Genomic DNA, 11,450 nt, shown 5'->3' with positions numbered 1-11,450 from the left:
TATGATATACATTACTACTTTCAAATTTCAAGAGTACAACATTATATAATTATTTAAGTATAATTATTATCACTCTTCAAGCTATACATACAGATTCAAATACAAAAGAACATTACACTACACATGAGACATCACTTCAATTGTACCCTTCGGGGTGCTGGCTAAATCCCATCATAGTATAACCAGAGTCTCCTAGAGGGATAGCATGAGATTTATGAATGGATCTATTCGGGACTGACAATCCCACACCAGAACTTCTAGCTACAACTAGGCAGGCATGCCTGGGGTGATAAATGTCATAATATCTGACGCTTGAAGAACGTCGTAGGGGTCACTAGGTTATATCAAGCATGGTTATACGAATTCACAATAGTATATACTAACCTTTGTTTACAGGATTTCATTCTTCATTATTTTTATTTTAATTAATAAAACTACTATACATTACGTTGGAGGATTCCAGGGGATACAATACATGGATTTATTTTAAGTAATAAAGCTACTATACATACTGGTGGTAACTAGGGTTTTCAAACAGAACATCCTATATATTACTGGTGGTAGCCAGGGTTTTCATACAAAGGATTTTCATTCAAAACAATGATATACAATACAACTGGTGGTAACCAGGCATATGAACTAGTACATTATACACTACTACAGAACATAGTAACAAGCATATGTGTTAGAAAATATTGGATTTTCTTGGGATGCATACAAACATTGTTAAAGATTCAATGATAGGGTTTCATTACAAAAACATTCTATGAACTCACCAGCTTAATGCTGATACTATTTCAAAATCACTTGTATTCTCAGGAAATCAATAGATAGGTACTCCCGTAGGCTTTTGAGAATACGGGGCGTATAGAGTCATGTCTTTTATATTTTGTTATACTTTTTATGTACAAGCTATGTAACAAATAGATGTATATACCTATATTTCAATGTAATGGTTGTGTACTTTGATTACTATGATTCAATTGTTGTGATATTGTACATAATGCCCTATACCCCCGAACGTTTCTACCATTTCGGTTTGGGGGTGTGAGAGTAACTACCCAAATTCCCCAGCCTCAGCAAGCCGTCAAACTAAGCTGCCTCTACCAATGCAAGGCAACAACAAACAAAGAAACAAGTGTCAACAAATATTAAGTGATTGAACCTTAAGTACAATAGGAAAACACACATAACTTATCATCATATACATCTTATGCATCACATACCACACATACATCATATACGTCACACGCATCATATACATCACATACATCACATGTTCTTCACTACAGTATCATTAGGGTCTACCGTTATTATTTATCTTTTAATATTAGATAATTAATAATTATTTCTAGCCCTAGGTCCATCACTAACCCGCAAGGAAGAGTCCCCACACATGGGTCCATCACTAACCCGTACGGAAGACTCCCCACACATTATTCCATCACAAACCCGTAAGGTAGACACCCCGCACGTAGGTCCGTCTCTAACTTGAAGAGAAAACTCGTATACTACTAAGTGACCAGCCCAACCCTACCCCACTGGGTCCATCACTAACCCTAAGTTCGTTGGTAACCCAAGAGGTAAAAACCTCATTCACTACTATCACGACCAACTCGACCCAATGCATTAAGTGAGGCACAAATCTCTCTCGTAACATTGCTTCTGGTTCGCTGTGTTCGCTACTCCGATGTTTCATATACAAGTATACACGTTGTCATTTGATACTGGTACTTTTCATCATTTCCATCACTATAACTTCCCACTCAAACGTGATATTTGATCATGTGCCATCACTATGCCAATATCCATGAACCATGTCCCGAGTGGTGGTCTAGAAAAACCTTTTGGCATCACTATTGGCTTAAGCTCTTTCCCTTTAGGTATCTTTCAACCTATAAGGCCCTCACAAGTATCCGGATAGGGTACACACACATAAGTCTAGGTTGCTACCCTCTACACCGATTAAGTGTATTCCCCTTTTTAATTAATATATTATTAATTCATCATATAAGGATTACACTACAAACCTCCCCAAGTAATCATGCTCAATTTCAAATAATAATATTAGATGTCATATTACTTCCATACTTTACATAATGTAAACATGCAACAAGGATCACAAATTAAAACATTTTACATATTTTATATAATCATGCGTATATCATCACTTCATCATTAAGGCATATTATATAACTAGCATGCATTTTCGTATCCAACATAGACAAATATTACCAATAAATTATTGAATGCATATATTCACACAAAATCAACACAAATCTCTCCTTCTATCATGGACCTATCACACCCTCACATCAAAATAGCAACCAAAAAATATAGCATTAAGGAAACATCATTCATAATCTGGGGTACATGCAACCTAAACAAACTAGGTTCATTCCAATCCCTCTAAGATGTGGAATCCCTAACAAGTACTTTAAATAACCACAAATATTGACTCACCTTTGTCAAACAATCACCCTTTCCACACTTTAAATCTTATAGGACCTGAGGTATTAAACCTTATCCTAGTTAAACACAAATATATGTATTACTAGAGGTTTATATAAATAAATCATGGCAGTTTACTACCCAAATAGGAAAATCGGTTATGAGGTCAAATCCTCATATTTTAACCTAGAACAATAGTCTGTTCAAGGCCATTTTAGCACCACTTAAACCTGTAAAAATTTCAACTTTATTCCATATTAATGTAGTTAATAGTTTTAGCTTTAAAAGTAAAACTCACACAGGTCCAACCAATTTTTCTACAATTTTCTATGAATTTTACAAGACAACATATATGTGCAGCTAATTTCTGACTAGTCGGTGAAAAAAATGATTTTCACCTTGGTTAGGGATAATATTAGATATTGGGAAAAATCATGGACAAACTCGACTTAATATTAAAACTTTGAGAGTTTACGGATCATCAATCTAACTTCTGATTATTTTTTTAGATTTTTTTCAAAATAGAGACAGATTGGTAATTTTTCAGAATTTGTCATCATTGAATTTTAAGGGTTAATTGAAAACTTAACCCATTAATTCATGACCAAGATCAACAATAAAGATGTAAATTGAGTTCTTAACAATATAAATATTTTAAGAAGTTAGAATAGCAACTACAAACTCAAACGATGACTCAAAGTGCATTTCTCTTACAGGAAAAAGAAAGTGCATTGCAAAAAAAAACTACTCTACCAAAGCTTAAGTTTGCTCCACCTTAAAGTTTCATAGAAAGACTTTCAAAGACTGTGTAGCACCTGGTTCCTGGTACGTGAGTTTTTCCTAAGTACTTTGTGTTTTTGGCCGTGGACTCGGCGAGTTGGAGGCCCGACTCTCTGAGTAGAGACGAGACTTTGGGGTGCGGTTAAATGGCGACTCGATGAGTCCATATTATGGACTCGGCGAGTCTGCGCTGTCTGATGAAACTCTAATTTCCAAGGGTCCCCATTCACCCCCAAAAGCTGTCCATACGTTCTAGCTCTTGTTCTTGTGAGTTTGAGGCATTTTAGTGTGTTCTCTTGAAGATTTTGAGAAGGAAGTGGAGTAGATCAAGAGGAAGGGAAGGAAGCCAAGCATCTTAGTGTTCTCTCAGTGATTTCTTTGAGGTAAAACTCGTTTCCCCCTGTCTCTATGCTTATAACTCCATTAAAGTCTTCCTTGAGCCGTTCCCCAAGCTTGTATGTGCATCATATTTCGTAATAAGTTGATTGGCCTCTAGATCCAAGCATGGTTGAGCTCAAGGAGCTCACATCTACTACCTTTATGGACCCATATTGCATGAAGACCTTAGATCTACTCTTTTGGTGCATTTTGAACCCTAAAACCCTCATGGATGAATATCTACACGTAAAGTTGGAAACTTTACGTGTTATTCATGCTCTAGGAACCCAGATCTATGAATGGCATGGACTAGATTCGAGCAAAATCGCGTATATGGCTCTTGCATGAAGTAGACTCGGTGAGTCGCTCATCTGACTCGTCGAGTCTAGTCGCGAGTTTCCGAGATTATCCCCTTTTAGCTGTGTCAAGTTGTGTAGTGAGTCCATGGTGGACTCGGTGAGTTGGAAGCCAAAACTCACCCATAATGGAACTCGGCGAGTTCAAGGAAATCTCCTTAGATCAAGATCAGACTCGACGAGTTGTTCATACAACTCGGCGAGTCGCAACATAAGGTATTCATCGGATGAAGATGAACTCGCCGAGTTGTTCATACAACTCAGCGAGTAGGATGAAGGACTTGAACATCAGTTTGGATGGAGAAATCGTCGAGTCAACGCCTAAATCGACGAGTAGAAACAGGATCCAGGTCAGTAGATTGGACAGGGACTCGGCGAGCCAATTCGGCGAGTCGGGTCAACTGAAAGTTGACTCTGACTTTGACTTAGGGCATGATCAAGGGTAAAATGGTCTTTTTACCCAAAGGACAGTTAGCAGTATTTGATTGAGTAAGTGGTGGGAATTACAGCCGGAGGATTTCCGGAGCAGCAGCAGTAGCAGTAGACAGTCAGTTCCCGATCAGATCAGTAGCTACTCCGAGGAGAGTTGCCTTCCAGTAGCGTTGGGTCTAAGGCCACAATGCCGACCCACCAGTAGGAGATGTATGATAGATGATTGTCTTTGTGATATCATCTAGGTTTGCTACTACTTGATATGTTATATGCCATCGTGATATGTTGTATGTGATAGTAGTAGAGTTCGGTTGTTAGGACCGAAGGGTAGTTAGACACCCCAGATATATCTGATATTATGTTTGTGTTATGATATATGTGATGGTAGTAGTAAGGGGTGAAATAGTCCCCGAGGTTCGGTTGTTAGGAATGAAGGGTAGTCAGCACCCCAGAATAACTCGACATGGGTAGGTCAGCGCCCCAGAATGGCTTGACACAGGTAGGATGGCACCCCAGAATGGCCACATGGGTAGTCGGCACCCCAAAATGGCCGTACCGGCTAGTCAGGCACCCCAGAATAGCCTGGCAGTATGTATGTTATGTATTGTATGGTATGTGGTACGATGGGGGAACTCACTAAGCTTTGTGCTTACAGTTTACAGTTTTGGTTTCAGGTACCTCTTCATCAAAGGGGAAGGAGCTGGCACGGTAGCGACACATCATGCACACACACTGGTTTCCGCATCTATTAGATTTCTCTGGGATTTATACTCTGATATTTCGATTGGTTGTATGATTTGGTCTTTAGACATGATTTACGTTGTGATGTAGTTGATCGAACAATGTTATTAATTATTAACATTTTCTAAAGTAATATTTTAAAAACGAAATTTTTGGACGTGAAAATTGGGTCGTTACAAGTTGGTATCAGAGCCTTGGTTTGAGGGATTCGGACACACCTTCGGGGGTGTTTGAACTCAAATCGAGGGGATTAAAACATTTTGGAAAGAGAAAATGTTTTCTAAAAGGCTAAGTAAAGGGGTTTTAAGAAAGAACAAAGTGTGTGATGTGCGCGACCGGCCGAGCTCAAGTAAGTATTCCCCAATGTACCCATACAAGTTTATTTATGTTTATCAATTTCTGTAGTACAACATGCTAGAATAGGACTAAGGATCTAGCAGTGATGCCTTATGTGCCTGCTTTATGTGCTTCAGTATATGGAAGAGTTACATGCTAGAATTGAGTAGATAGCAATAGGGTAGCCTGTTTAGGTTATTCCTGGTAGTACGAGTTTAGCTTTGTATGCTAGTTCAGTTCTCTCTACGAGGATAGAGTTGCTTGAGATTGTTTTCCTTATGTCCAAATGATGTTTGCTTTGTTCTACGTGGCCTTTGAAGTGATGGGAGTGAACTGTTAGGTGAATACGTTAAAGTCACATGTGATCAGGGTTGAATAATCTCAGAGTGTCGGATTTGACTCTATTGCGTAGCTCTTGTTTGAGTCCTAACCGTGGTAGAGATGAGTCCCTTACTCGAAGGATTATCCGAGCCTCATCACATGTGATTGTATTCAGGTAACAGTTAATTGGCATCACCAAAAGGCCTGTAGCAGGTGAGGACTGGATAGAGTAGAGTTAGAGATTTCCCTAGGGCAAACCTAGGATGAGTATAGCGGTGTTCAACCATAGTAAAAGGGATCTGGTGGAGTTGAGGCAGTCCTTGAAGAAGGTACAAATAGATGTGGAAGGTAGTATGGGCCCGTACTACTGGAAGCAGAGGATCCGTACCCGAACCAAGGGAGGCCAAGATGAGACCAGGGAACTTGTGGTAGATGTGATCCCTCAGGAAGTAGTAGTATCACTAACAGTTATTATTTCTATATTGCAGAATGGTGGTACTACGATCGAGGCCAGCAGTGGGCAGTTTAGGTTCGGGATCGGGTTCCGAGCCGGTAGACGAGGGGCTACGTGAGTTCATCACGTCTGAGATTACCAGAGGCATCCTTGAGTCGACCCCCATTATATTCGGGTCGATCAAGGAAGGGATCATCGAGTCGATGGATGATCGCCTCAGGGCGTTCAGGAGCGACATGGCATCTGGCCAGTTGGGATCTCGCACACTATCCTTTAAGGACTTCATGGGAAATGGTGCGCCGGATTTCCACGGGGTGAAGGACCCCATTGTTTCCAGGTGATGGATTGCAGACATCGATTCTGCACAGTTGACTAGCTTCTGCCCCGAGGAGTCGAAGGTGAGGTATGCAGCAGGGTGTTTACGAGACCAAGCTCGAGATTGGTGGGAGTCAGTGGGTGACTCTTTGGGAGCCTCACTATCGAGGCTATGACCTGGTCGAACTTTTTGACCAGGTTTAAGGCAGAGTTTGCGCCGGCTGTCGAGCTTCAGCAGCTGGCCACAAAGTTTTTGGACATGAGACAAACGACGGAGACCGTGGCGAAGATCACCGCCAAGTTCCGGGAGAGGGCACTGTTGGTGCCCCAGTATGCGGGCGATGAGGACATGAAGAGGACCCGCTACCATGACATGCTCCGGGCTGATATCCGGGAGCACGTTAGTTTTTCAGCCTGCCCCACCCTGGACTCCATGATTGCCAGGGCGAGGGAGAGGGAGATAGATTTGGAGCATATCCGGAAACGGAAGTCAGAGGAGGGAAAAACAGGAGGGGCTTCGGGGAAGAAGCCCAAGGGATCAGATGGAAGGCCGAAAGGCCAGTCAGGACCGAGCCGCTGCAGGAAATGCAGCAGGCCGCACGAGGGGGCGTGCAGGATAGGATCATCGTGCTACAAGTACGGCAAGACTGGGAACTATAGCAGGGATTGCACTACTCTGGCAGCAGTTATTCAGACATCGGAGTTGCTGTGTTTCCACTGCAACCACAGAGGCCACAAGAAGGCCAATTGTCCCCAGTTGACAGCTACAGCGCCGGTGAAGGCGCCAGCTCCAGCGACCCTGCGGATCACAGATGGCCGGTAGGGCAAGGCAGAGGCTCCAGTGGTGAGGAGCCGGACATTTCAGCTGACCACCGAGGAGGCACGCGCAGCACCCGATGTGGTGATGAGAATGATTCTTTCCCTCTCGTTTATTTATATGATGTTATGATATTGATATGTGCTCGGTATATGTATATGTGTTAGGATCGTTCCATGTGAACGGTATCCCAGTTCAGGTGTTGTTCGACTCGGGTGCATCCCGATCGTTTGTGTCCCTTACGCTTAGCAATAAGTTTCCTGAGCCTTCGGGCATGTTAGATTTCCCTTTGGAGGTAAAAATTGCTGATGATCGATCGGTGCGAGCATCGATGGTGTTTCGGGATTGCGTGTTGCGCTTGTTCAAGGAGCGCAACTTGGTAGATTTGGTTCCTATTCTGTTGTGTGGGAACAAGGTGATTATAGGCATGGATTGGTTGAGCCCTAATGGGGTAGTGATAGATTGCACACATCAGCTAGTGCAAGTCCGGACCCCAGGTGGGGCAGAGTTAGTGATTCATGGCGAGAGGCCACAGTGTGGACCCTCAGTCTGTTCAGCAGCAAGGGCTAGACGATACCTTTAGCAGGGATGTGCAGGTTACATTGCGTACGTGATGGATACCCAGGAGGCGAGTAAGGCGACAGTGAGAGAGGTTCCGGTGGTGCGAGATTTCGCAGATGTCTTCCCATAGGAGCTTCCTGGGATACCTCCGGAGCGACAGGTGGAGTTCAGGATTGACCTCGTTCCTGGTGCGGCTCCGATAGCCAAGGCACCATATCGGCTGGCTCCTCCTGAGATGCAGGAGTTGTCTACGCAGCTGCAGGAGCCACTAGACAAGGGATTCATTAGACCGAGCAGTTCACCCTGGGGAGCCCCGATTATGTTCATGAAGAAGAAGGACGGGTCGCACCGGATGTATATAGATTACCAGGAGTTGAACAAGGTAACGGTAAAGAACCGTTACCCACTCCTGAGGATTGATGATCTCTTTGACCAGCTTCAGGGAGCATCTTGGTTCTCCAAGATTGATTTGCGTTCGGGTTATCATCATATGAGGGACAGGGAGGAGGATACGCAGAAGACCGCATTTCGGACACGCTATGGCCACTATGAGTTCGTGGTGATGCCGTTTGGGCTCACCAATGCTCCTGCCGCATTCATGGACCTCATGAACCGCGTATGCAGAACGATGCTGGATCGGTCTGTGATAGTCTTTATCGATGACATCTTGGTTTATTCCAAGACGCAGGAGGAACATGAGGAGCATCTGAGAGAGGTTTTGGAGACCCTGAGGAGGGAGAGCTTGTATGCCAAGTTCTCCAAGTGTGAGTTTTGGTTGCGCGAGGTGCAATTTCTCGGACACCTTGTCAACCAGAACAGGATTCTGGTCGATCCGGCCAAGGTCGAGGCCGTGATGAGATGGGAGGTTCCGAAGTCTCCATCTGAGATTCGGAGTTTCCTAGGATTGACAGGCTATTATCGGAGGTTCATTCATGATTTCTCCAAGATAGCCGTACCCCTGACACGACTGACGAAGAAAGCCATAGTCTTTCGGTGGGGACCCGAGCAACATGCAACGTTTGAGACACTGAGACAGAGATTGTGCGAGGTGCCAATCTTAGCCCTGCCAGAGGGCATAGAGGATTTTGTGGTTTATTGTGATGCGTCTATTTCAGGGTTGGGCGCGGTACTGATGCAGAGGGGGCATGTCATTGCCTACGCTTCGAGGCAGCTCAAGCCTTACGAGGCGAACTACCTGACGTACGATTTGGAGTTGGGGGCGGTGGTTTTCGCTCTCGAGATTTGGCGGCATTACCTCTACAGGGTTCGGTGTACCATTTACACGGACCACAAGAGTTTGAGGTACCTCATGGATCAGCCGAATCTAAACATTAGGCAGCGTCGGTGATTGGACATGGTGAAGGATTATGATTGTGAGATCCTTTAGCACCCGGGAAAGGCCAATGTAGTGGCCGATGCGCTTAGCCGCAAGGCAGCGCCGATCAAGGATATTTGCATGAGGATGAATGTAGTGACTCCCCTGTTGGAGCAGATTCGGGAGGCTCAAGAGGAGGCTATCAAGGAGGAACCTCAGAAGAGCGATCGTGTGGTGGGTCAGGTTTCCTCCTTCGATTATGATAGCCGAGGACTATTGACACTACACCGCAGGGTGTGGGTGCCGTATCACGGAGGCGTGCGCTAGATCTTGATGGAGGAGGCGCACAAGTCCCGATTCTCTATTCATCCCTGGGCGACAAAGATGTATAGGGATCTTCGTCTAGATTATTGGTGGCCCTGCATGAAGCGGGATGTGGCATGGTACGTCGAGCGGTGCTTGACGTGCAGGAAGGTCAAGTCCGAACATCAGAGACCGCATGGGAAGATCTAGCCTTTGGACATCCCGTTTTGGAAATGGAAAGACATCACGGTGGATTTTATCACAAAGCTTCCCAGGATTGCGCGTGGAGTAGATTCGATTTGGGTCATCGTGGATCGATTGACCAAGAGCGCCCATTTTATTCTGATCCAGGAGAGCATCTCGGCCGAAAAGTTGGCCGATATCTACATCAGGGAGATAGTAGCGCGGCACGGGGTGCTAGTGTCAGTGATATCAGACCGAGATGTGCGATTCACTTCCAGATTTTGGAAGAAGTTTCATGACGAGTTGGGCACTCGTTTGCATTTTAGCACTGCCTTTCACCCGCAGACGGATGGTCAGAGCGAGCGGACCATCCAGACTTTGGAGGATATGTTGCGGGCATGTGTGTTAGATTTTGGTGGTATCTGGGATACCTATCTTCCCTTGGCTTAGTTCTCATACAACAACAACTACGACGCGAGAATTGATCGTCCCCCATTCGAGTTGTTGTACGGACGGAGGTGCAGGACCCCGATATGTTGGGGTGAAGTTGCCCAGAGGGTCATGGGGAGCAACGAGGTGGTGCTCGAGACGACCGAGAGAATCCAGCAGGTTCGGAGCAGGCTTCAGACTGCTCAGAGTCGGCAGAAAAGTTACGCCGACAAGTGTCGATCTGACTTGGAGTTCCAAGTCGGGGATATGGTTCTCCTGAATGTGTCGCCTTGGAAAGGCATCATTCGATTCAGGAAGCGGGGCAAGTTGGGCCCGAGATTTATCGGACCGTTTAGGGTTGTAGCCCAGGTGGGCAAGGTGGTGTATAGATTGGATCTGCCGGTCGAGCTCAGCCAGATCCACAACACTTTCCATGTCTCTCAGCTGCGGAAGTGCTTAGTGGACGATTCAACAGTAGTGCCATTGGAGGATATTCAGGTTGATGACAGCCTGAATTACATCGAGCGCCCAGTCGCAATCCTCGACAGGAAGTCGAAGGATTTGAGGAACAAGAGGGTGGAACTAGTGAAGGTGCAATGGCAGCACCGCAAGGGTTCGGAGTGGACTTGGGAGCCGGTAGAAGAGATGATGGAGCATTACCCTGAGCTGTTTCAGGATCGAGCGGCAGACTTCGAGGACGAAGTCTAAAATAAGTGGGGGAGATTTGTAGCACCTGGTTCTTGGTATGTGAGTTTTGCCTAAGTACTTTGTGTTTTTGGCCGTGGACTTGGCGAGTTGGAGGCTCGACTCAGCGAGTAGAGACGAGACTTTGGGGCGCGGTTAAGATGGCAACTTGATGAGTCCATATCATGGAATCGGCGAGTCTGCGCTGTTTGATGAAACCCTAATTTCCAAGGGTTTGCACTCTATTTAAACAACCATTTGCACACCAACTCCACCCCATTCACCCCTAGAAGCTCTCCATACGTTCTAACTCTTGTTCGTGTGAGTTTGAGGCATTTTAGTGTGTGTTCTTGAAGATTTTGAGAAGGAAGTGGAGTAGATCAAGAGGAAGGGAAGGAAGCCAAGCATCTTAGTGTTCTCTCAGTGATTTCTTTGAGGTAAAACTCATTTTCCCCCTGTCTCTACGCTTATAACTCCATTAAAGTCTTCCTTGAGCCCTTCCCCAAGCTTGTATGTGCATCATATTTCGTAATAAGTTGATTGGCCACTAGATCCAAGCATGGTTGAGCTCCAGGAGCTCAGATCTACTACCTT

This window comes from Lactuca saligna, chromosome 9, assembly GCF_052625555.1.
Source record: "Lactuca saligna cultivar CGN05327 chromosome 9, ASM5262555v1, whole genome shotgun sequence".
Taxonomy (NCBI): Eukaryota; Viridiplantae; Streptophyta; class Magnoliopsida; order Asterales; family Asteraceae; genus Lactuca; species Lactuca saligna.
This window is presented reverse-complemented; position numbering follows the sequence as displayed.